Raw genomic sequence first — 24526 nt, 5'->3', positions numbered from 1 at the left:
TAATGAAGAACTGAACGCAGCAATGAAGGAAATGAAACTGCACTGAATCAGGCCGACCTGCCACCTCCTGCACGTAGGAGCGCGGAGGGTGCTGGGGAAGGAAGGGGGTTATAAATCCAGGGTGCGCCCACATGCCACATACACCCATGTACCCAGAAGATGACCTGTTTTTTCAATTTAGTCCCATGTCTTTAGCTATAAATAAGTGACAAAGATCCATTCTGAAGATTCGGCTGTTACTTTCAATGTTACCCAGTGTTTCCTTTTTACTTGAAAAATGTGACCGAGAAACCAAGATTCAATACATTAGAATCATAATCATGTCTTGACTAAGATACAATGTAAGGAAGGGCCATGATGTAGCCAAGATTTAAATTGTGGCTTGGGCTTTTGTTTGATTATTTTAAGAAATGGAAGATTGAGAGAGAAATGAGGTATACTTTTCTCTTGCCACAGAATCTCCTCTATTCCCAATTCAACCCTTTTCACTACTTGCAAAAGACTTAAAATATTTATTGACCTGCCAAAAAACATCTGCACGTTACTAGACACGTCTCCACATATTCACGTCTGAATGGCTTCTTTCTGCTCCAACGATCACAGCTCTATTCAATCAGAACTCAAGTGAGAACTCAGAGCTGTACGTGGTGTGATGTCAGTGGCCACCAAGGATAAAATGGCCATTTGATAGCAGCTTCCATATCAAGCGTGTCAACAGGGGCACTGTTCCTTCGGTTATTCTTAACTTAGGATCCAAGGCACAAAAAGACCAGGCAGGGCCAGACTCTGCCACAATTCCAAAGAAAGCTGAGACACATACAGAGTGCACACAGAAGCGCCTCAATGTTCTCTGGCGAGGGGGCAGTCCCTGGCTCCCTGCCTGCAACCCAGGAACAGGCCCACTCTCACAGTGGGCGCCCGGGACCTCCACAGCTGCACGCAGACATGCAGGGCACCCTGCTCTGCTGTGCAGCCCCCAGCTGGGGCTGGCCCCAGGACGGGACCCTGCTCAGACAAGGCCTTTCGTTGTGGGGTATTCCTCATTACCCCGTTTTCCCTGGAAAAAAAAATTTTCCCCTGCCTCTGGCCATTACTTTTAGTCCCAGAGAAGCTCATTCTCCTCCTGTGTCTTCCTGTACACATGAACCTTCTAAGAAGGTTTGAGGCGGTGGCACCTGCAACTCTTCTCCCATCCTACCCACCCCTAGAAAAGGCATAGTGATGAGTACATGTTCAAAGTGGTGAGGGGCATAGGGCAGTGAAGAGCTTGGGGACATATGGATGCCACCCTCAAGGGTGTCTTCAGCTCCCTGAAATCAAGGGGACCCAGAAGGAATTCAAAGGAAAAGGTGAGTCTGGGAGAGGACAGCAAAAGTGGCTGGGGACACCTTTGAGCCTCCTACATTGAGAAGATGTCATGGGCCTTGGCTGATGTCAGACACACTTTGGGCTACTACCCCCTTCTTATTTCTTTTATATAAATATTCACGTACCTCAATGAAAAATCTAGAAACTCTGGAACCACTGTTATGACATTGGAGCTTTCCCCCTCTTGCCTATGCACACAGAAATGTTAACACTAGTGGAGCACTGCCATCTTGCCCATCACAACCAACAGCACATACAACCTTCGGAGAGAAACAGAAGGGGAAAGTCCCTCAAATATGAACAATGTGCCTAGTACAATTAACCACAGGCTCTATTGCAAGCAGTAAGGTGCAAAGCATAGACTCCGCTCCTAATGATCCCTCTCACCACTAACTATGAATTACACTCCAACACACAGAATTTTGGTACACAGCCAGGGAGGAAGCAGTTGGCTTGGAAACCAAGTTCTGCTCCTAGCTCTGCTATTTATTTGCTTTGTGATTGGGCAAAGCGAGAGGGTACAGCAACAGTCACATATTAAACAACCCACAGCAGCCAGGCAGGTAAAAGGAATGAATGGAGCATGTGAGACGGGGCTGGGGTGAGCGGAAGAACCCTGCTCCATTCCAAGAGGACAGCTGCAATGCTGCCTGGGCAGGCTGTTGTCAGGACGGAAGGCAGGCTTGGCTAGACCTCCCTGTTTTTTTTTTCCAAGAGAAGCTGGAAATCTCAGTTTTTATATAAAAGTGCTCAATTTTTAAATGTTGGTTTGAATTTTTTAAATGCACCATGTGGTCCAACAAAAGACAAATGAGGGTGTCATCCCTCGTCCATCCCAGAGACTGGTTTGCTATCTTTCTAAGTCACGAGAGCGTTCCCTTGGCTTCTTTTTTTCTGTTAAATAGGAAGCTGTCTGCTATCTGCCCACCATTTGGGGTTTACGTAAGAGCATTTTGTTATCATATAACAAAAAATCCAAGTACATTCAGGTGCGCAGAGCAGGGTAACCCAAACCCTTACTTTTTTAAAACTAGGTTTACACAAAGGCTCACACATGGGGCTTGATGCTTTGTGGAATTATTTGAAATGTATACTTATAAGCCCTGAAGCTCAAATGATAAAGAGTCTGCCTGCAATGCAGGAGACCCAGGTTTGATTCCTGGGTTGGGAAGATACCTTGGCGAAGGAAACGGCAACCCACTCCAGTGTTCTTGCCTGGAAAATCCCATGGATGGAGGAGCCTGGTGGGCTACAGTCCATGGGGTTGCAAAGTGTCAGACATAACTGGGCAACTAACAGTCAGTCATATTTACATTCACATGTTAGCTTCTGAAAAATCCAAGAGCTAAATTGTAATAACCTTAGAGGATGAGAGGTGAGTAACTGGAGCAAGTGGTGGGGTAAAATCTTGCTTGGAATGATTTTGACTCTTTTTTTTAACAGATGCTATGTGGAGACAGGTAGTGGGGACAGCCCTCCACAGTGGCTCTGTCATTAAGGGCAGCAGAGATGTAAGGTGGCTACCACAGGAGAACTCGAGGTGAAGATGAAGTTTCACCATTTAAAAATGGGTGAAATTACAAACGTTGTATGTTAATGGAACGAACATGTTAAAGCAAACAGACAAGCAAGCAAAAAACAAACAAAAAAAAAAAACAAAAAAAACCCAAGTACTAAATAAAGAAACTGTGTCAGCAGAATACTAGATAATGTTGGGTACAGTAAACACTTTACTACTAAGAGTTAAGAAACCAGGATCTACTTACACAGGTTTTCCTAAACAAGAAGTCAGAAAAAAAAATCTTTACTACAACACACATTGTCCCACATTTTACACTGTGCCATTTCTGTATTTGTCCTTTTTAGCCTACTTCTAGCAGAGTCTCTCTCTCTCTGCTAAAATACATTAGTTGCCATGGAAACGATGTCATAGTGTGTAAAACCATTTACTGTCCTTGGAAAGGCATTCATGATGAAACTGAACGGCAGCATGTTTTAAAAAGAGATCCAACAGAAAGCAGTCATGTAAGAACACAGATCTCAAAACCGTGATTTCAAAGTACTCCTCCACCACCACCATCACGTGGCCCCATTTTCCCCAAATCAATCAGAAAAGCACCTTTCCTTGCCACATACACCAAGTATACGCCAAACAAAATTCCTGGCCTAATGCTGGAGGAAACAATAGACGCACTAGAATTCACACTTTTCTCCCTGGGTTGGGGCGGGGGCGGGGAGGGATGGGAGACTGAGAATCAGAACGGTTTGTAGGCATCATAACACCTCTGATGGTGGAGAAGGAGGATGTAGTCCTGTTACATTCTGCTGTCCAACTCTTATCAGAGATAGAAATAGTATTTAGGACGTAGAGATTTAGACTTGCATTCCTTATCCCCATGGATTAGCAAGATACTTCTGTTTTCCTTTCATCGACTCAAATCATATTCACTCCTTCGAGAAAGTGTATTGAGTGGCTCTCATGAACCACCCTGGCAAAGAGAATAGACAGGCAAGGTATGCGGCACCTGGAAACTTAAAATCTACAGGGCCAGCTGGGTGGGTGGATGCATAAGAGGCTCCCTGGGCTACGGTGAAGAGTTCAACTATTCCAGCTCAAGAGGACAATACTGAGGGGTGTTACCCAGCAATGTGTTCTCACAAGGACTTTTTAAAAAGCTCACTCAGCAGTGGGATTGGAAGCTAGCAATATAGGAGGGCAGAGCGGCAGGCTTATCAGAACAGTCTGGCCAAAGGAGGACTGTATGAAACAGACAGACAAATGTGATCTCTGACTAGGGTGACTTGAGGTGGTTTAGTCGCTCATTCGTGTCCAACTCTTTGCGACCCCATGGACTGTAGCCCACCAGGCTCCTCTGTTCATGGGATTTCCCAGGCAAGAATACTGGAGTGGGTTGCCATATCCTTCTCCAGGGGATCTTCCTGACCCAGGGATTGAACCCAGGTCTCCTGCATTGTAGGTGGTCTCCTGCATTGCAGGCAGACTCTTTACTGACTAAACCACCAGGAAGCCTGGGTGACCTTAGGTCCTGGCTTATCTGTGAAAGCACTAGATTATACCCATTGCCCCTGCAGCCCATCAGATGAAGGTTTGTCCAGATGTTTCATGTGTTTAAACCAAGGACTGTTATTAAGAGTTGCAATAAAAGGCACCAAGATTGGGTTTGGTAACTTCCACTTTGGTGGCGCAGTGGTAAAGAATCCACCTGCCAGGGCAGGAGACCCAAGAGATGCAGGTTCGATCCTTGGGTCAGGAAGATCCCCTGAACTAGGAAATGGCAACTCACTCCAGCATTCTTGCCTGGAAAATCCCATGGACAGAAGAGCCTGGCAGGCTGCAATCCATGGGGTGGCAAAGAATCAGATGTGACTGAGCATGCAGCCTCCACTTTGCTCTTCCAGATTCGGCCATGGTCTTGCCTATTAGTGATGAGACAATTTCATGGGGAAGAGAATTTTCATCCTACCATGTAATTAAGTCGGAATGGTAACCAATGACAATCCATCTGTTTTCCTGTTCTTTTCCAGTCTTGGCTGCAGTAAATACCTCTCTTTCAAGGAAAACAGGTAGGATGCTCACCAATAAAATAAAGAGCACTTGGACATGAGCAGCCAGAGCAGCTAACACCCTGCATTCTCCCCTGGCAGACCCCTCCACACACCGGATGCACTGACCAGCTGTGCTAACCCACACTGCGGCCAGAGATGCACAAAACACTGGTCAGAAGCGTCCATGGGAAACAGAAAATTACAGGTTAGGTGTACGTGAAATATTTGCAGGAAACAGACCTTTTCAAAAATGATGTGAATGTGCTCATGACAGTGTTTTTGTCATTTATTGATACTCTATTTTACTTTGCAATATCCCCTTTAGCAACAATGAGCTGAAAAAGAAAAAAAAACAAATTAAATGAAAAATTACATTTTTGCCTTTTTAAGAAAGTTGATGATGAATGTGAGCTCGCACAAAATGTTCTCTGATATTATCTAGCATGGGAGTCTCACTGATATTATTCACTCTGTAAGTCTGTGTATACTAATACAATATACTGATGCTAAGGAAGCATCAGTAGCTACCGCAAATGTTAACATAACAGTTATTGTAATAAGACTGTGACCAAGGATGACAATTTAACACAGATAGCTATGGAAGGCTCACTGACAGCACTCTAGGAAGCATGACTTTTCCTCTGGATCAAATGACTGCTATTCTATGTTGATTCTGCTTATTTCTGAGTTCAGTTTTTTTTGGTGCACATTGGAAAAGTGAAGTGATACCTTTAATTTATTGGCTTCATTAGCAGAAGAAAAAAACATACAAATGATTCCAGTTGTAAGTTAGTATTAACAGGTGTTTTAAACAGAAAAATCCATTAATTTCGATTATGGTTTTATTTTTTTCCCCCATCTATTTCCTGGGATCAAAATAAAGCTTGTGAAAGTTCATTCTGTCACAGGTGGAATATCTCATGCTAGTGTGAATACAACTGTTAATTGGTCAAAAGTTTAAAACAAGATGAAGTTGTTTTTGCAGAATACAAATTTTGTGATGCTATAAATAACTGTCCTTACCAAATCAAGAAACCTATGGGCAGAAAGTTATATGATGTGGGTATGGCATACACCTAATTCATAACTGCATTCAACAAGTGGCTATATCCTAACAAGCTGCAATCGCCACATCTATGGATTCTCTTGCAAACAGAAAAACTGAACTATGAAATTTTTGTGATCAAGTGTTTTTGTGAATACAAAAAACACTGCGGCATTGTAAGTACACATCTTCTATTTTGCTGCCTGTCACCATCAACTAGGCTTTAGAAATGTTTGAGAAATGATTCTCTAAATCAACCTAAGTGTGTTGTGATGGTATGTGGATGAATGCTGTGAAGTTGGGGTGGGTTCTGTTCCAAAACAGTTGGAAATCTTTGCTCAAAGTAGAGATTGAAGTGCCAAAACATTTCAGATTTTAAAAAGCATTTAACCAAGTGCAGTTACTGAAAACAAGGCTTACAAATAGGAAGATGTTAAAATTTATCCCAACCAGAGCAAAGGAAGGCACTAACCACATTAGAGAATTCAGTGTCCAAGTTTTAATCCTAAAATAGGGTTACAGATGTTTTGGAGCATCTAAACTTGTGGCAATATTTTGATGATGTTCCTGGTTTTAATCAGATACATTTATATTCTGTACTACAACGGAGTGAAATTAGGAATGATCTATAATTTTGTGTCATCTAAATGTGACAAAGCATTTAAAAGTACCAAAGAGGAATTTATTTTCATGAGTTTTGCCTTATAACAAATATTTATTGATGATAAGAATCCTGAGCGGGGATAAAAGACTTGTGAAAATATTTGGGCTAAAATATGTACACATTTCAGTATGGGGGGGAAAACCCTATTTTGAGAAAAGCCTCCATTTAGCAGAATTTGCTCTGAGCTTATGTGTATCTGTAGAAAATGCTATTTTCTGTTAAAAATATTATGTATACGTAAATGCCAATTGAAGATAGCAACAGTTTCCAATATTAACCATAAAACACAACTTTAAAGGATACTGCCATGCCCTCCTCCAGGAAATCTTTCTGACACAGGGATCGAGCCCATGTCTCCCGCACTGGCAAGCATATTCTTTACCACTGTGCCACCTGCGAAGCCCCATGTACCAAGAATAGTCACTGTCTTATGTTCTTTTTGTTGTTTATATAAACGGTATACAAAGTTTTTTTTTTTTTTTCCTCTAACATCTGGGACATGTTTTTAATTTTTAAAAATTCTATTTTGAGATTTTGAAGGGAACTATTTCATAGGTCAAAAATATTATGGAAACGGTATCAGTTAATCAACATTTTTTTAAGTTCTATAATTTAAACGATTTTAGTGACTCCTGTCAAACAGTGGTTATAGTTCCCCATCTCTTGCTCCCTTGGCTACGCCTGACAGATGAGGGAAATGTGAGACGTATTTATATGTCACCATAATTTTCGAGTAGGAAAATACATAAGCAGCATCTTAACAGGCAACTTCCCACCTCACTCCGCCCCACCAAACATATGCTTTTTAAAGCAAGACTAAAGCTTTCCCTTCCAAAATTACTAGGCATTTCAAGAAACAGCAGGTTTTAAAACATCTTCTTAAATGCAGCATCATCCTCTTATGAATGTCAAAGAGAGATTAAAATGTATCTAAAAAGAGCTAACTGGTCCCCCCCACCTCATTTGAGTGTTCTGATAACTACTTATGAATTATACTTGGAAATGAATCCCTTTATAAACTCATGCTTTATTTAGTACATGAGGATTGAATAAAAATGAAGAGCTTCTCCCATTATAGTCAGTCAGAGAGTGTAATTTCCAGTATTCACCTTGATACCTTTAAGATATGAAGGATCACATCCAGTAAAAATGATCTTCTAGTCTCCAGCATCACAGCCGAGTTCATGAGAGAAAAGCCTGAAATTCTAATACTTTCCACTGACCTGACTCCATGGCAACCGAGGACCCTGAGAAGAAGTGCCACTAGTTAAACCATGGAAAGTCCCAATCTTCACTAAACTTTGGAATACCCGGTGGACAACTCTGATCGTCCTTGAGAGCACAGATCTTTCCACTTCTTGCCCAGAATGAACCAAGTACAGGTAGACTAAGCCACAATTTACACAAAGGGAAGAGTATACTACAAGAATACACGTAGGCAAATTTGCCACCATCACCATTGTCGCCATCATCACCACCATCATCCTGTTAAAACAGCTCAAATGCAATATGCAAGGTTTGCAATTTATAATCACTACCCAGCTGTGCACATTTTTCATAGCTGATTTCAACTTGATCATGACCACTGCATTTCTGCCTACCATAGGAAAAAAAAAAAAAAAAAAAATCTTGCTACTGCAAGATAACTTGCTCTTCAGATTTAAAAATTTCGCTCCTTCAGGGCAATTAGTCAAATTGAGCTCATCTCAGATTGCCTCTCAGGGCTGTGTTCCTTCCCTCTCCCTCCTTCCCCAAGGGGCTGATTACAGACCCCCACATGATGGGGTGAGGACCTGGTCTCCACCCTGCCCTCCAAGCCCTCACTGGCCTCCTTGGGATGTCTCATCCCTTTGTTCTGCGAGCTGGCCTGGTTCTGCTGACGTGATTGGTGGAAATCTGCTGCCCCAATCCCAGCCAGTCCTCAGCAGTGGGACTGACCCAGTTTATTCTGTGCCCTCTTCGTCCTGACCCTGGGATGCCCCCGCCCAGCTCTCACAGCACCTCCACAGCTGTCCAAGGATTGTTGGGATTTCTCCAATGCCATGTATAAGCTTTGGGAAATAGAGGGAAGGGATATCAGCTCAGGGCTGTTTCTGCCTAAATGTGCCCCAGGGCAGGGTCCACTCCATTGTGGCTTCCTTCCAGAGTTCCAGGTAGGGGTGCAGGGTACACATGATCTCTCCCTGCAGATTCTCCTGGAGCAGGGGACATCGAGTCTCCTCCAAACCTCTGCCACCTCCATCCTCCAACCCAGGAAGGCATTTCCTCCCGCTGGCAGCCTCTCTATACAATACACGCCACCTCCTCTGAGACCCAGCTCCTCGGAATCCACAAATCATTTTCTGCTAACAAAGCCTGCCTCTCTTAAACGAAGGCCTGGGCTAACTCTGGTCGCTGAAACAGGCTTCAAGGTCCTGTTTTGGAAGTCAGAAGCCAAACAATGTCTTCTTTGTCTTAGGCCATACTCTGTCCTCCCCCTGAAGTAATGGAATCCTTCGGCTCAATGGGGGAGACTCCCAGGGCAACAAGAATTAAAAGGAAGGGAAAGTAAATTGAATACCAGTTCAAAATATTATCCCCACTAAGCTGGCTGGTCATAATGCAAGGTCTCAGGGGTCCCAGAACACTCATCCAGGATTTGTTAAACGTGCAACGGACTAACATGCCATTTCTCTAGAGACACCATTTATACATAATTTGAAGCAAGGGCAAAAAGGGGACTATGACTTTCATTTTCTTGAATTCTTTATATAAGAATTATTGTCCTTACTGTCTATTCTACTGTTGAATAGATCCATTCAACAGGAAGCCACCTGGTTTGGCATCATTCGGAACTCTCCACCTCCTAGGTTTCTTCTTCCAGGGTGAGAAGGCCCTTGCGTCTCCTCCATACCCACTGTGTTCACCCATCCATAAAACCCTGGACCCTCCCTTGCCTTATCCATCATCCCAGTTCCAGCTGACTCCCCTATCCAGCCATTACCTTCTCTGGGTGCTCAGTCACGTCTAACTCTTTGCAACCCCATGGATTGTAGCTCTCCAGGCTCCTTTGTCCATGAAATTTTCCAGGCAAGAATACTGGAGCAGGTTGCCATTTCCTACTCTAGGGGATCTTCCCGACCCAGAGATCGAACCCATCTCTTCTGCATCACCTCCTTTGGCAGGCAGATTTTTTACCATGAATACCACCTGGGAAGCCCTTTCAGCTAATTCAACTGACGCTTTCTTTAATCTCTTGGAGCATCCTCCTCATTTGACTATTCAAACCAACTTTCAACTCTAGGTCACCACAGGTCAGACTTTCCATTCCCAAGTGACAAGTACTACTGCTGCTGCTGCTGCTGCTAAGTCGCTTCAGTCGTGTCCGACCCTGTGCAACCCCATAGACAGCAGCCCACCAGGCTCCCCCGTCCCTGGGATTCTCCAGGCAAGGACAAGTACTACTAAGCAGTCATAAAACTGGGCTAAAAGGACCCGTTAAAAACACAAATTCCAAAGGGGCTTCCCTACTTCTCTGCAATACTTTTTAATCTATTAACACATTATTCTATATTTTCCTGGCTGTTTGGTTTTTTCTGTATTCTCCAAGTCTCCTCCCATCTCCAAATCTTCCAACCTTGGATGACGGCTCAGCCTTCAATTTTACTGAAAAGTTTTTCAGGACACTCCATGATTTTGAACTTCCTTCACTGTTAGCTTCACCCATCTTACAGCAATAGTTTAAAATCACACACATAAAGTACTGTGCCTATTTTTTTGTAGGCATTCAAACTTGGAATACCTTTCTTATCTTTCTTTCTCCTCCCAGGTTACTGCTAATAGCTGTCCCTTTGAGGGCTATGGTGGGTTGAATGGTGGCCTCCAAAATATGTCCACCTGAAACCTGGAAATGTGACCTTATATGGGAAAAGGGTCTTTGAGATGTAATTAAGGTAAGGATCTCTAGATGAGATCATCCTGGATTAGGGTGGAACCTAAACCAGTGACAAGTGTCCTATTTACAAGAGAAGGCCACATAAAGACACAGAGAGGAGAAGGTATGTGAAGATGAGGGTAAAAAGTGTACTAATGGGTCTACAAGCCAAAGAAAGTCAAAGGTTGCTGGCAGCCACTGGAAGCTAGGAAAGAGGCATGGGACTCAGAGTCTTCCTCGGAGTCTCCATAAAGAACCAATCCTGCTGACACCTTCATTTCAAGACCTCTGGCTCCCAAAACTGTGAAAGGAAACGTTCTACTGTTTTAAGCCACCCGGTACATGGTCATTTGTTACAGCAGCCAGAGGAAATTAATACAAGGGCCCCTTCTCTGCTTAATGGTCCTCTAGTGGATCATTTCTGCATGTTCTGGCTCAGGGGAGCACAAGCAAGGTTCCTCCCACGGTGACCGTTCTGTATCTCAAGCACATGGGCGCCTTGCTGTGGGGGTGGAGGCTGGGGTCTTTCACCCCTGGAAATGACCTCTGTCACAGGCAGGGATGTGAGATCAAGGGAGGGCGCTGGGCCTCTCCTTGGGCCACTCTAAATGGGGGACTCTTAATACTTTGCTACACTGGACTCTTCTCCCTGTGGTATAGGTGGGCTGAGGTACAATCAGAGACTGTTTGGGGCTGCAGTTTTCCAAGCACCAATCCTCCCTGCATTGCACTCAGGTGTGAACTGACCAGGGGGGCGTCCCTGGTGGTGATTGCTGTTGTTCAGTTACTCAGTCATGTTCGACTCTTTGCGACCCCATGGACTGAAGCATGCCAGGCTTCCCTGCCCTTCACCATCTCCTGAAGCTTATTCAAACTTATGTCCATTAAATCAGTGATGCCATCCAACCATCCTGTCCTCTGTCATCCCCTTCTCCTCCTGCCTTCAATCTTTCCCAGTATCAGGATCTTTTCTAATGAGTTGGCTCTTCGCAAAGTCCTGGAGCTTCAGCTTTAGCATTAGTCCTTCCAAGGAATATTTAGGATTGGTTTCCTTTAGGACTGGCTGGTTTGATCCCCTTGAAGTCCAAGGGACTCTCAAGAGTCTTCTCCAGCACCACAGTTCTCTGGTGGCTCAGCAATAAAGAATCTACCTGCAACGCAGGAGACACAGGAGATGCAGGTTTGACCCCTGGGTTGGGAAGATCCCTTGGAGGAGGGATTGACAACCCACTCCAGTATTCTTGCCTGGAGAATCCCATGGACAGAGAAGCCTGGTGGGCTACAGTCCATGGGGTTGCAAAGAGTTGGACACAACCAAAGCAACTGAGCACACACACATGCATAAACTGACCCAAATCTCCCAGGAGCTACTGACACCCACAGAGGTATGTGGTTCTTCTCCTGACACTGTAGTCCTTATAGGTTCTTAAATCACACCTCATCAGCCTTCACTGAGCAGTTCTTACCCTCATAGAGAACTACCTCCACCTCTCAGCAGTTTGAAATCAAGAATCTGTTGAAATAATAACCATAAAACACTGAGAATGATATGGTCAACCACACTTCTATGAAAAGAAGGGTGTAGCATGGCATACTATCTGTGCTTTGGCCCTAACCTGCTAACAGAATTAGAAGCTGGGATCATTGCATCTTCACCCAAGGGGGTAAAACAAAAGATGGATCCTAAAACATTACGTGCAACCAAAATCTGGATTCTAACACAGGACTCTGAGGATCTATAGATGCACTGGATGTGATGTGTTATCTGCAAGAAGAAAATTTACTCAAGATGCATCTCATTCCAGAAGTACTGAGAACAGCCGTAGGACCTACCAGACTTGAAGCATAGAATCAAAATCAACAAGCACTTAATAAATGCACAGTTCCGTGTAGTGTTTCATGGCACAAAGCAAATTAAATGAGGTGTGCTTTCAGCCTTCTAGAAGCTTGCTACTGAAAATAGACAATATTGACATTGACATGTACCAGAGTGACTAAACAGGAACAAACTGGATAAATACATGAAGTGGTGACATTACAGGCTCGCCAAGGGGAAAGTGCATTTTGTTAGTGGTGTGTGATCTCCGACATTTAAGGTGGTAGTTGTGGCAGTGGGGAGGCGGGCAGGAAAAGCTCTGAAATCATAGACAGTGCATAGTGAAGGAAGCAAAAAAAGTCCACTACCGCTTTCCAAAGACCATAATGGCATTTCAAACGACAGTGAAGCATGCGGTCCGCTCCTTCCCCTCTTTGCCACAGCAGTGGTCCGTCGCCACAGAATGTGTTTTTAAGGCTCTCCCTCGGATACATTAAACCTGGCATCCAGGTGAGGGCTAGGCAGGGGAAGCCATTAATGAAGAATCACAGAGAGCTTTTCACAGGCAGCTGAGAAGACGCTTAATGCGGGGCTGACAAACATCGCCTGTTGTGCTGTTGTGTCTTATATCACAGAAATGACTCAAGCAATCGCTCCCCACAACCGTGGAAAACATTTTGTAAGGCTTATTGTCAATCACTCTTTTGAAGGATATACAGAAGCTGTGGTTGGGATACAGTGTTAAATCATTACTCTGGAGGACCTAAAGTCTAAGATGGAACCCTCCTTCCCTGCTAAAGAGATTCTTCAGCTATGCCAAGTGAACAAAATGAATGCATGCAGAGATGGCACCCGCGTAGCCATTGCTGGGTTTCATGCAGCCCCACAGGCTTTCAGGCCCAGCCCTGTAGTCCATTCTGCCACTCTTGCCTCCTCCATCACTCACTGTCATATTTTTCCAGTTTCCTCCAGATTTTGAAACATTCTGCATTTTTCCCTGGTCTTGGATGTCATTAGGCACTGTTGGTAACATCCTTTTTTTTTTTTTTTTTTTTTTAGTGAAAATCCTGTTGATGAAAACCTGATGACAGAGGGCAAGGAAGTAACTGTTTTCCTGACCACCCTAAATTTTTAACAAAAAGCTAAAGATTATGGACAAAAGAGCTTTAAGCACACACCACTGTCAGAAGACAATGGTGGTTCCTAAAACAGTATAGCACAGTCCCAAACCTAAGTCACACGGGTCTATAGAGAGTGAACCTAATGCCATCAGAGACTACAGAAGCTCAATATCCAAGAAGATGCCAGCAGATGGCCAGGAAACTAGCTACAGATTCCAGTGCCCTGCCCCCAGAATCTATCTGAATAGACACCTGCTGAGCATCTACACTATGAATAACAGTGAGCTACGAGCTACAGGGAGACCAAAAAATCCCATCATATGAGGCCATGGTCTGTTGAGAAGATGGGACCCACATATACAGATTTCCGGGAGACCTGGATTCTGCTGCTGCTGCTGCTGCTAAGTCGTTTCAATCGTGTCCGACTCTGTGTGACCCCATAGACGGCAGCCCACCAGGCTCCCCCGTCCCTGGGATTCTCCAGGCAAGAACACTGGAGTGGGTTGCCATTTCCTTCTCCAATGCATGAAAGTGAAAAGTGAAAGTGAAGTCGCTCAGTCATGTCCGACTTGTAGCGACTCCACGGACTGCGGCCTACCAGGCTCCTCCATCCATGGGATTTTCCAGGCAAGAGTATTGGAATGGGGTGCCATTGCTTTCTGCAGAGCTGGATTCTAAACTAAAGGAGGAACTGGATGTACTGACCATGGGCAAGTCACAAAAATTCTCTGCTCCTTGGATTCCTCACATCAGGAACACATCCTCAACTAGAAAGCATAGGATGAAGCAGCTGGAATCATTATTTGCAAACAACAGGAGAGTGAAGGACATATCAAGAGAATATCGATCAGGCAAAGGTGCACACAAAATAAAGCCAGAGAACTGGCGTTTTCAAGCAGGAAATGGTGATAAAAGATACAGAAAGACAGAGTGTGACAATTCAGGCCCTGTATCAGAAAATGATGAGGGGCTGTTTATACTTTTAGGAGGTCAGACAATAAACTAGACAAAAAGGTGAACCCCTCCAAACTCTGAGAGCAAACAAGAGAAACCTTTAAGATAAATTAGTATTTTTCAAATATCCTTACGTGCATGTGCAACATATCACACGATTTCTGGAATAAAATTGAAACTGAAATAAAAATCAAATTTTACACGTGACAACATTTAAAATTGTTATTGCTTCCAAACAGATACTACAATGTGTGGCAATGAAGGAACTCATTGGTGTTTATTTGCCTTTTCAGTAGAATTTAAATTGGGCAGAATTTCACAGAAATATAGACTCAGTAACTTTTTCTGAGGATTAGAAGAAGAAAAGGTTGGGAAAAGCGCCCTGGGCTTTGTTGTGGGAAAGGCGATCTGACTCATTTTTAATTTTCCATTAAAGCCCTACTTTTCAGTATAAAGCAGATGGAATCCTTATACAACTCCATGAAAAGCCTACTATTTTTGGGTACCTCAAAGATGGAAGCTCTGAAGAAAATGAAAGTGTTTGCATCAGATGAAATCCCACCAGCACATTCAAAAGGAGCAGGTACTTAGAAATCTTAAAAAACACAAGGTAAGAGCTCTTTCTGTGGCGGATTTCTGATCCCCAGCCTCCCCTGGGCTCACTTCCCTCTGCCTCTGATGGATGATTTTCTACCCCTTCAGCAGCCAGCTCCCACCACTGTGGCTCAGAGTCATTCTGCTTCGTTCCTCATCTTTCAGAAGCCACCTCCCTGATGGGTTCCATCCTCAGGGCAATTCTCACATATAGAAAAGATGTCAGGGTTAACCCTGCTCACCTCATACCTACTGAGTCAGAACCGGGCCTGGGACTACGCATTCTCTAAGATCCTCAGAGAACAGTCATGTAACCAAGGCCCCAAAGCCCTTTCCTTATCATGAGTTAAGCCCTGGGTTGACGTTTCCTGTTTGTCTCCCTGCCAGGGTGGATGGAAGAAAGAAGAAGGCCTATCTTTACTGTGTATGAGCTGTCAAGTACTGGGCTAGGAGGTGGTGGGTGCTGCCTCTAGCCTCACAGTTTGTAATCTCGTTGGAGAGATGGAACAATTTAGCATTTAAGAACATTGGTTCTGGATCAGACTGACTGCCTGGGTTCAGAGCCCAGCTCTGCTTACTAGTTGTGTGATCCTGACCAAATCACCACACCTCCAGGCCTCAGTTTCCCTATCTGTTAAATGGGAATAATAACAGTACATCATGAAATCGTGCTAGGTGTTGAGTTGGCAAGTCAACCACGAATAAAACACAGTCTGACTTCCAAAGAGCTCCCAAGTCAGGAATAAAGGCCAGTATCTTCCTACTGTCCAACCCAGCTGACCCACTCTGCTTTATAAGTCAGGCTGTGACAAGGGTGATGACGAGGTGGTAACCAAGTGCCACGGAGCCCCAAAATAGGACCAACAGGGGCTTCCCAGAAGGTAAGTCTTCATGAAGTCATCAGAAGAAGCGGGGCTTCCTTGAGGGCAAAGGTACTTTTCCTGTCCCCCAAAACCTAACACAGAAGTAACTGCAAGGCAAAAGCAACAAGGTTTGAAAGTACACAGGGAACAAGGAACAGTTTTGGATCAGGTGTGAGTTTAGGAGCCAGACAGACCTGGCTTCTCTAGTAATTAGCTGTGTGACAATGGGCATATTACTTTTCTGAGCCTCAATCTTCCCATTTGACCAATCGGGGTAACACCTGCCTCGTCTAGTTGTGATGACTAAGTAAATTACTGTATGTAAAGCATTTTAGGCCTCCGGGATTCAATAATAAAGGCAGGTATGATTATCATTCTGGTGTATTTAGGGAGGGGTGAGTGGTGGTGGGGTGCTGTGTGCTTTTTTATACTATCACAGAGATAGGAATACAGATCAGAAAAACACAGTTCTCAGAAAAGGCCTTCTGAATTGAAATTAGCAATGGGCTAAAACTTTCCCACATCTTATTTTTCCCTCCCTCAAACTTACAGTCAATGGGTGCTCAATACACATTTGCTCAAACCAATGGGTGCTGCCTGAGGACACGGGGTGGGGGGGTGGGGACAAGGCAGAACAGGTAATGACGACCTCTGCACCCGAGAGCTCCTGAATCTGTTTCACGCCCTAAGCGAGGCACGACGCGGGTCATTCAGGAAGCAGGCCAAGACGGATGGGAAAACACTCTCATCCAAATATTACAACTCAGAGTCTTGCAAACGCTGTTAAAGTTTCATGAGTCAGGAAGCATTATCTTTTCTTCCCATGTTTTTATTAGACCATAAATCCATTCAATTTATACCCTTCCAGGATTACTGTGTTCTAATCAAGTCCAGAGTGCCACTTATTTGGAAGCTGTCTGAACTCCATGTCACCCAAGTCCATTTGGATAATACTGTTCAGGCTTCTCATGTGTTTTAGTAGCTAAAAATTAGATCTGCTCAACTAGAATCACTGGAAAAAAATTATATTTCTCTAAATAACCCAAATCACCCTTTTTTCATAGGAACCAAGTGCATGAAATTCATAACTTGCGGGGTTTTTTCCTACTCTGGAGTTTATTCTACCTTCAGAAAGTCATGGTGACTTCTACAGTCAAACTCAAGGGACACACCCGCACATTGTAGATAGGGTAAAATTCTGGTTAAAAACAAAGACATTCTTTTATAGGGCTAACTTCAAAGCACTTTTATGTTTTCTATTCTCAACAATAGAAAGGCTTTGCGTTTCTTAAGAAGACTTACTAAAAATGCCGTTTTCCCATCATACTATTTCAACTAATTTCCTATGTTTTCCAATAGTTCTTGACTCAGAACTGACAATCACTCAAATCTTTCTAAAATGTTCAAAATCTCCTTTTCTGTACACAATACATTTTCATCCCTTCCCTAAGGGATATGTGAGTTATGTGTATGTATAGATATACATGTGTGTATGTATAGATGTATAGATATATACATCTATATATGTATTAACAGCAGCATACACATTGCTTTTCTATATGTGAGATACTTTAGTGCTTTACATGGATCAACTCATTGACTCCTCCCAACAAGCCTCTGAAGTAGGAACTCATTCTAAAGGTGAAGATGGGGAGGCACAAAAAGATTAGGTAACTGGGCCCAGCTGGAAGGGGTTGCACCAGGCCCACACCCCTCACCCGGGCTGAAAGGGTTGAAACCTGGCTTTACGTGATGACTTTGCCATCTTGGACAAGTTAGTCAGCCACTCTGGGTTCTCATTTTCCCTCACAAGTGAAATGGATCAGCTGGACTACATGATCTCTAAGTCCCTTATGGTTCTATGCTCTCTGGGTTTGGTACATGTTTCTACCTTGGTCTGGGGAGCAGCAGAGTTTTTGATTTCTATGGTCACACTGCTCTGGCTGGATACAACACCCAACTGCATTTTTCATTCTCAATCCTGCTTAACGTCCGGGGCATAGCCCTCCCCTGCTGTGGATCAGGGCCCCCTCCCTCCTCGGCCAGCCCAATCCTCTGGCTGCACCTCTCTCATTCGGGGCCTGGGCACCTCTGCTCCCCCGGTCCATTCAACACTCTTCCTCACTGATACTGTCCATATCCACAGCTCCCAGTATTTTGTAATATGCTAACAGATTTATATCTGATTTATACCTTATACCTCAATCCAGACCCATCTATTCAACTGCCTACAAGATACCTTGACCTGAAAGTTCAAAGTGTCCATGATAAAAGTCATCATTAAAACACTCGCTCCCTGTTCTTACTGCACTGCTTGTTTGCAGGTCTTTCTTCACCTACTCTCAAGGACCCCCCTTCTGCCTCCCCGCAGCCTCACAAGATACTGTCTCACCCTCTCTTATTCTGTCTCTCTTGTTCCATCCCCAATTCTGTGCAGCACTCCATCTATGGCTCATCTGAGTTTCCATAACTACCTTAGCTACATAGATGTTGACCACCTCTGGTCAACAGCCCACACTGTGGCCAAACAGATCTTCATAAAACAAATCAGACCAAAGCGGCATCTCTGCTTGCAACTCTTAAACAGCATTTCTAGACAAAGTACTTTTAAGAACGTTCTCAATTTTCCCACCAGTCTCATCTTCTCCCTCTACCACCCCTGCTCACCCTAAATTACTTACAGTTACCTAAAAAGTCAGGCTTCCCTGATAGTTCAGTTGGTAAAGACTCCGCCTGCAATGCAGGAGACCCCAGTTCGATTCCTAGGTTGGGAAGACACTGTGGAGAAGGGATAGGCTACCCACTCCAGTATTCTTGGGCTTATCTGGTGGCTCAGCTGGTAAAGAATCTGCCTGCAATGTGGGAGACCAGGGTTCAATCCCTGGGTTAGGAAGATCCTCTGGAGAAGGGAAAGGCTACCCATTCCAGTATTCTGGCCTGGAGAATTCCTTGGGATTGCAAAGAGTCGGACATGACTGACTTTCACTTTCACTTTCCTAAAGTCTGTGCATCTGCATCCTCGGCTTCTCCTTCCAGGCCAATGGCCTTCACACAGCACTCAAATGGCCAGTTCCTCCTCTGGCTTTCTCTGCCTGGCCACCCCAATTTCCTACCTCCCTGTGGAGTTCATGCTGCCTTGTAGACCCAGAATCATGGCAGTTATCACTGTGGTCAGAGCCTTCCTCAGGCAGTTCCTTAGGCAGGATTACAACTCTCTGTCCCTGAGACATCTAGTTCAATGTCTGGCAAATGGTAGATACAATGAATGAATGTTGCTTAATGAGTAAATATGTAGGACGATTCACAAACTCTTACAGACCTATCTGTGGGCCACAGAGGATCCCTCCTAAAATATAGAGTTACACTGAGTAAAAGTAGTTCCAGAATCAACATGCTTTGCTTTCCCATTTTTAGATTTTTTTTTTTAATTTCATAGGTTAGCACAAGGGTCTAAAATGGAAAGAATGGCAATAGGAATTGACATTTTATTTTTTATTTAAACATAAAGTTATGTTTCCCAACAACCAAAAGAATCCAATTCTAAAGTATTTATGCCACCCTCCGTTATGGCATGTAACACATTTTAATCAATATCATCATTGTGTCCATATGTATTATCTTGCATACTGCCTCGTGATCTTGCATACTGCCTTGTGGCTAAGAGCAAAGGCTTTGAGACCAAACTAACTGGACCTGAATCCTGACTCTACTGCTTACCAGCCGTGTATGATCTTGAGTCAGTTATTTAACGTCCTTTGTTTCACTTTCCATATGTAAAATGGAGATTGTAAGCAAAACTACCTCACATAAAAACAACGCTGAAGTATAGTTAGGCTTCCAGGTGGCTCAGTGATAAAGAATCTGCCTGCCAATGCAGGAGACACAGGTTCACTCCCTGGTTTGGGAAGATCCCCTGGAGTAGGAAATAGAAAACTGCTCCAGTATTCTTGCCTGGAAAATCTCATGGACAGAGGAGCCTGGCAGGCTACGGTCCAGGGGGTTGCAAGACAGTTGGACACAACTTAGCGACTAAACAACAACAGCAATAGTTGATTTACGATACTATATTAGTTTCAGCTGTTCATACCATTATTAAGATTAGAGCTTAAACAGTGTTTGGCATATAGTAAATGCTCAATAAAACTAGCTATTATGTATTATTTTTATCTCCTCTAGCAGACTAAGCTCCTAAACAGCAAGGACAGCAGAAGTATTCATTTTCATAATCCTATCTTCCAGTGCCTTGCACACAATAAGATATTGGGCTAATGTCTACAGAACTGATGAATATAATGAACTGTTTATAGCATACACACAGGGGCAAAAAAAAAAAAAAAACTGGAGAAGGAAATGGCAACCCACTCCAGTATTCTTGCTTGGGAAATTCCATGGAGAGAGGAGCCTGGCGGGCTAGTCCGTGGGGTACCAAAGAGTTGGACACGATTTAGTGACTAAACCACAACATAGCAAAAGTATGTGCATTACTAAGTCTGATGACTAGTACAGACAGAATTGCTCCTGGGGAGGCCTGTGGAGAACGGGGGCTATCCAAAATACTAGTGATTCACCTGGCTCTGGGAGCTCACTTAATCCCATGGAAGATGCAGGGCTCACAGTCACCCACCCACTAAAGACATCTGCGGGTTGGAGGGGACCCTGTCAGGACTGAAGAGCTGGGCAGGTGAGGCTCCCTTCCCATGAACATGGCCTGGGGAAAAAACTTTCTCCTCTAGAGTCTCTTTCATTTCCTCTTCCAATTAGAGAAGGTAGGACTGTGATTTCTAAAGACTCTCCTGGCCATTCGGGAAGTCTAAAATCAGCAGATAACCATTAGGCCAACAAAGGTGGTACTGGAGAGCCACATCAAAGTCAGTACCGTAGCCATCAGATCACTGTATTACAAGGAATAACTGGGTGGGAAGTGGCTACTAGAATCGACAAAAAAACCAAGGTTTTTGGAAACACGTTTAAAATGTAAAGGTCTGAACTTGTAAAATCAAAAATCTGGCATATAGCAAAAGAATGAAGGCAATAATGGGTAAAGGCTCTAGGTTTCCATTTAATTCTCATTAACCTACAGAGTCCTTGAAGGACTTTGCCTTGTTGAGCAGCACCGCATAGCAAAAGTGTGTGTGTGTGCTCTGACTTTTTGCAACCCATGGACTATAGCCCACCAGGCTCCTCTGTTCGAGGAATTTTCCTGGCAAGAATACTGGAGTGGGTTGCCATTTCCTTCTCCAGGGGATCTTCCCAACCCAGGGCTTGAACCCAGGTTCAATCTCTTATGTCTTCTGCAATGGCAGGCAGATTCTTTCCCACTTGCACCACCTGAGTTGTGACATATAGCAAAGTTGCTGGCCCCAAACACATATCTTCTTGACTTTGTTTCTGGTCATATGATAACTATTTCCCAGGATCCCTTGCAGTTTAATGTGGCCATTTAACTAGCCCTCAAGTAAAGTATGTAAGCATAAGTGATGGGTGTCATTTCCAGGACAGGGCAATTAAAAAGTGGGTGCATCCCCTCTACTCTCTCTTTTGTACTTCTGCCAGCTGAAAGCAGATTACAATGGAGTGCCAAGGCATGGTGGAATTTGGAGCCCAGAATCACTGCATGGAGGAAAGTCACCCACTGATCAGAAATACCCATTTTGAACTATTACATGAGGAATAATAAACATCTATTACTTTTGAGTCATTATATTTTTGCAGGCCTATTTGTTATAGCTGCTAATATTAGCCTAATTAAGCCAGGTGCTTAGCACATACCAAAGACCTAACACATTTGTTGAAACAAGACCAGGTTCCTTCTTTCAGTGTGTTGATCAACTAATGATGGAAATAGACACATGCCAACCATAATGTCAGCTGCTGAAGTAGGAAAACAAAATTGGAGGCATGGTGATTTGCTTGAAGGGGAAAGGAGGAGAAAGCATCCCAGAGTAGAAGACTTTTGAGCTGGGCCCTAGGTTTAACAGAACCCAAGCAAATCAGATGGGGTTAGGAGATTTCAGACCCAGGAGAAAGCAGAGAATAAAAGTACAGAAAGCAGAATATGCATTTGTTCACATTCAACCTCATCACTCTCTTGAACTCAGTCAACAGAGTGTGAGCTTATTGTGCACTTTCTTTCCTGGGTTTGGCCAAACAAACAACGCTTTGTTTTGTTTTGTTTTTAACACTACCCTCATTAACCCTTTTGCTTTTTTTTTTTAATATAAAATGTTCCAAGATGAATGTCCTTAGAAAGTGCAGGAGTAAATGTTTAATGAACCATAACAATTCTTCTCTAATAAAATTCTTGAAGAACTTGAGACAGTTCTATTATAATAGTCAAAGAGCCATGCTCTTAGGAATCAATGGGTTCGACCTAAGTTTTGACATTATTGATTAAGCACGTAACAGTCACTGGCTTACAGAATGGAACATTAAGCCCCCAGACTTACATTTACATTTCCTTTTCAAGAGGAACATCAAGCAGATGGTTTAAGAGATCAGGCAAAAGACTCTCCACATCTTTCGCTCATAGCTAAGTGCCTCCAACACCTGAGACAGTTAACAAAACCACTTCCTCCAAAAATCTGTGAGTCCCTTCGTCTGAAAGCACAGGACCCGAGGGACAGAGGGGCAGGGACTTGGAAGAAAGAGCACAAAGGGTGGAAAGTACGGCAGTGGCTTGGCGGTGAGAGGAAGGAAGTGGGCGTCTGAAGGCTACCCTGAAGCAGGGAAGAGAGACACAGTCCCCAGTGGTCTTCCAAATCCCGACTTACTGCTGTGTTAGCAATGTCCCCAGGAGCTTATTTAAATACAAGGGTGAAACAACCATCACTGGGTGGACAAGACTTCATTTCAAATGACTTCAGTCTTCCTTAGACTTGAGAGAAGCAAGTTAGGCTGCCTCACTCCTAGCAAACATCAATATAACTCTCTTTTGGAAACAAAATTCTCCCTCTCCCACACCCATGTATCCTACCCCCTACCATGAAAGGGAGTTAAAACTGGGCAAGGGAGGGTGCTACCCTGAGAGTAAAGCAACTCTTCAGACAGCTGAAATCAATTCCCCCTTCAATCTAAGAAGTACTGCAGCCGCCAGTCAACACTACCGGTCCATGAATACAGCAAAACGCCAGCACCTGCCACCCTGCATCTGGGGCCTTTTATTTTTTGGTAAATGTGGCAGGAAAGACTCTCAGAGAGAAGATCAACTGCTTTATCTGAGCAAAAGGGAAGTCCCAGGGAAGAGAAACAAGAAGCATCGCGCCCATCCTTGGGCACTTTGTGCGTCTCCTCTCTGTGCACTGAAAGGGCTCTTTGTGTCACACACACACATACACACACACACACACCCAGCGAGTCTGTGTGATTTATTGGTGGGAGGAGGGGCAAGAAGGGTGATTTTATTATCCCTCTTCTCACTCAGTCCCAGCAAATCTCCGCCGGGGCCCAAGCTTGGTGGCCTCTTTCTGGCTCAGTCCCCTCCGCCTGTGGCCGCAGAGATAAGAGAGGGGAGGCGACCAAACAAAAACAGTCATCGATCTAGGGAAGTAGAGAGGAAATCCAGCGAGCTGAGAAGGAAGGAGAAAGGAGCCTGAGGGAGCTGGAGGGGTGGAGGGGTCAGAGGAAGAGGAGCTAAGGCTCCAGCACAGGGGACTGGGGAAGGGTGGGTGGTGGCACAGGAAGAGTGGAGGGGAGGATGGGGGAAGTGCAAGGGAGGTGCCAGAAATAAGCTGGAGGATGCGATGGGAAAGGCGACGGCCACAGGAGGAGGAGGCCGAGAGGTGGAGGAGTGGGGCAGGGGTGGAGTGGGGTGGGGAGGGAAGCAGCACGGGGCATCAGTTATTAAGTGATTACATCATCCCTGACATTAAAACAACACACACAGCCCGGGTCCCCGCGGGGGGCCCCGAAAAGAGGGCGGAGGCGGAGTCTGGGCCAGCCTAGCCATCCCCCAAGCCAATTCCTATTCACACCCTGAGGAAATGGACCCCCCAACCCTGCGCTACCTCGGGGCTGCAGCCCGCAGAAGTGTCCTCCGGAGCGACCACAGGAAGACTCCAAGCGAGGCCAACTCCCCGGCAGCCCCGCGGGGAGCCCCAGAGGCGGCGATGGCCCAGAGACTGCAGCGCCGGGCCCCGCGGCGGGGGCGGCGCTGCGCTGGGCGCCCGCGGCCCGCATCTCCGCAGCATCCCCGCGGCCCCGCGGCGCATCCCCGGCCGCTTACCTGCGCTGCGCTCAGGCTCCGGAGCCCATTCACATGGTCCACTCCCCGCCTCCTCCGGCGCGGCCGAAGCGGCTCCGGTGGTTGCTCGGCGGGCCCGGGAGTCGGTGGGCCTTCTGAGAGTGCCCAGGGGGCGGCGCCGGGTGTCCCCGGCCCGGCGACCGGATCCCTCCCAGGCGCGGGCGGCGGCTTTGTGTGCGCCTGGGGAGCCCTCGGTGCGCGGGGTGAAGCGCCGCGCGCCGGGGCGGTGATGGACGCGCGGCTCCGAGGGCAGCCTCTCCTCTACTCCCACGGCCGGTGGGCGGGCGGGTCTCGGCGGCCTTCGGCTCGCGGCGACCCCTCCTCCTCTCCCGCGGCAGCCCCCTCCCCGCCGGCTCCGCTCCTGACAGATGGCGCAACTGCA

The 24526-nt window shown here is 45.1% G+C and overlaps 1 protein-coding gene across 4 annotated transcripts in view; it reads right to left on the bottom strand.

Annotated features, from left to right (window-relative positions):
* FYN (FYN proto-oncogene, Src family tyrosine kinase) overlaps window positions 1-24217 on the bottom strand; it is a 212087-nt gene extending 187870 nt beyond the window's left edge. For 3 of the 4 annotated variants that reach the window (XM_005210788.4, XM_005210791.4, XM_010808438.4), the window contains exon 1: window positions 24127-24217. The gene's annotated coding sequence lies outside the window, so the exon portion shown is untranslated. The remainder of the gene's footprint in view (window positions 1-24126) is intronic. The other variant, XM_005210789.5, reaches the window with a different exon arrangement.
* Window positions 24218-24526: the final 309 nt, after the last annotated feature.

Source organism: Bos taurus, chromosome 9 (genome assembly GCF_002263795.3).
Source record: "Bos taurus isolate L1 Dominette 01449 registration number 42190680 breed Hereford chromosome 9, ARS-UCD2.0, whole genome shotgun sequence".
In the NCBI taxonomy this organism is placed as follows: Eukaryota; Metazoa; Chordata; class Mammalia; order Artiodactyla; family Bovidae; genus Bos; species Bos taurus.
The sequence above is the reverse complement of the archived record's forward strand: the minus strand, read 5'-3'. Positions and strand labels throughout refer to the sequence as shown.